This window comes from Olea europaea, chromosome 5 (genome assembly GCF_002742605.1).
Source record: "Olea europaea var. sylvestris chromosome 5, O_europaea_v1, whole genome shotgun sequence".
In the NCBI taxonomy this organism is placed as follows: Eukaryota; Viridiplantae; Streptophyta; class Magnoliopsida; order Lamiales; family Oleaceae; genus Olea; species Olea europaea.
This window is the reverse complement of record NC_036241.1, coordinates 13,639,034-13,641,588: the sequence shown is the minus strand read 5'-3', so window position 1 is coordinate 13,641,588 and position 2,555 is coordinate 13,639,034. Positions and strand designations below refer to the sequence as shown.

The following is a 2,555-nucleotide window of genomic DNA, read 5'->3' as shown; positions in this document are numbered from 1 at the left end:
TAACAATTTTTTAGGCAATTAATGATTTAAAAGTTGATTTTCTCTTATCTCGTAAATAATTAATCAACTCATTAACATTTTTTTAGTACGTGATATGCTCATAATATTAATGCTTTTGTTGTTTTTACTTACAGACAAACTCATAAAATGCACAGACCACCTCTTAGAAATTAAGTTTAAGATCCCAAAAATTTCAAGATTGATCAAGGCTAGCATGGCTCCTCCTCTTCATATTTTTCAACTTAAATCAGCGTGGAGACCACGAATTCTTTGTCTCCAACATCTGCATACGCTCATTTTCAACTAAGGTGACATTTTAGACGGGAAGAGGGAGTTGGTCTTTGGGACTAATTACTTGAAGTATTGATGAGCGAACACGACGAGCAATGTGTCGCTTTGGCCGAGTGGTTAAGGCGTGCGCCTGCTAAGTACATGGGGTTTCCCCGCGAGAGTTCGAATCTCTCAGGCGACGATTATAATTTTTCAGTTTTTCCTCTCCCTTTCGTTAATCTTTGACTTTTTGTCAATATAAAAGTTTATCCCAGTTACTTTAGATACGCATTAAAGGTTAGTAATTAGAAAATGCACTAGTAAAAAAAAAGATAAAAAAGGTTTCTAAAAAATATCATGTATAGTGTATAACGGTTAAGCCCTTGTTTAAGCCTTATTTTTTCAAAAACTCTTTCAAAATTTATTTTCAACTACACATTCATCAATAAAATAATTTTATACGAAAATAAATTTTTTTATTTCTTAATCACGCACTAAAAAAAAATTATTCCAAAATACATTTTTTTTTCTTTCTAAAATGGGGCTTAAACAAGAGTTAATTGTATATAAAAAGTGTCACAAAAAAAGAATGTTTTGAGAGCCGTAAAAACTATCATAATTTGATAGCGTCCAATGACGGTCAAAATATTAAATAAATTCTAAAGTAGACACATTCTAACAATTAATAAAAACTAATTTACAAGATAAGTAGTTATTTTCTTTAGCAGTAGAGGCGGACCCACGTGGGGTTATGTAATCAAATGACCCCACAGAATTTTTTGAGGGTTTTTTTTTTTTTTTTTTTAAGTAGTTGGGAACAATTCCTTCAACTCTTGAGAAACCTTCAAAAGGGCCCATGTGGAAAGGATTAATATTTGAAGATACAACACAGAGCTAACTAAAGAAAACTCTAGTCTAGAGAAAAATATAAAGTGCAGCCCATTTCTTGAACCCTATTCTTCAAGCAGTTGGGAAAAATCCAGAAAAGCTGCTATATCCACTGCTAATTACAAGACTAATTTAACCCATTTTCACTGCCACATTTGAAGAAACTAGAAGGCAATTCCATTGACATTGTTGAGTATAAATAGGAGTCTCAGCCAACCATTATAGTGTATGCAGAGGGTGAGAAGAGACATTGTTTGCGTAATTCCATCGTGTTGTATATTTTGTTAATGAAATAATATTTCTTTGAGTTTTAAACTCAAAAATATTTGCATATATTGTTGTTGTCATTTGTTATTTCCCTATATTTGGGAATATCGTATATGGCAATATTCTTCTTTCACGTGAAAAATCCAACTGGATTGTTGCAATGGAAAACATGTTATTCATGTAATTGGAAGCTATCAGGAGATTTTTATTTTTTTATTTTTCTAAAATTTCTTGTTCCAATTTATTCATTGAGTTATGTATTTTTATGTTTATTCATCTTTAGATTTTTGAAAACTCAATTATAAGTTGTATCGATGTTTGATATGATAGAAATTTGGGGCACCAAGCATGGTCAGGAGAAGACACTCGAATGCCAATGACTAAAACCCATCGCCTTGTACCGCTTGAGTTCCGCTCAAACATTCTTAATTTTTGACCCCACATTAGAAAATGTCAGGATCCGCCATTGTTTAATAGGCACATGATAAGCAACATAGATCCTTGGTTCTATGACATACGGGTGAACACGACTTCAATTGTCATATATGAAACTATAAAATATTGCTAGCTCGATTAGTTCCTTGAATGGGGCGAGCATGCTGGATAGTCTTTTTAAACATTTTGAAGTGGGAATTAGGCTCTGAGTACGAGAATATTGGAATTTTTGGTATAATTAGATAATAATTTTTCCCAAAAGTGAGTTTATTGGGTGTATACATTCAAGCAACTACACATGTGAAGAACTAAACGTGGTGAGATGACAAGTTTAAGGAAAGAGTCAAGTTGACCAAACTCAACAACTCGAAGAAGCAAAAACTATTATGTTAAAATACATTCATTTCGAAACATCGTTTTAAATGTAATTATAAAGTAAAAATTGCAGTTACGTTTCCCACAAGTGAGCTGATTAGGTGTCCACATTCAAGCAACTATACATGTAAAGAACTAAACATAGTGAAGTGACAAGTTTAAGGAAAGGGTCGAGTTAATCAAACTCAATGACTCAAAAAAGCAAAATCTATTATGTTAAAATACAAATTACAAAGTGCGAATTTCCACTAGAAAGTGATACATCGTGTCACTTTCTAATATAGATACCTGATTCACATCTAAAATAAAAAAAAAAAAAA

The 2,555-nt window shown here is 32.1% G+C and overlaps 1 non-coding gene across 1 annotated transcript; it reads left to right on the top strand.

The window, feature by feature from the left end:
- Positions 1–390: 390 nt before the first annotated feature.
- Positions 391–472, top strand: TRNAS-GCU. Its single transcript has one exon. It is a non-coding gene; the product is annotated as a tRNA-Ser (tRNA).
- The last annotated feature ends 2,083 nt before the right edge of the window (positions 473–2,555 follow it).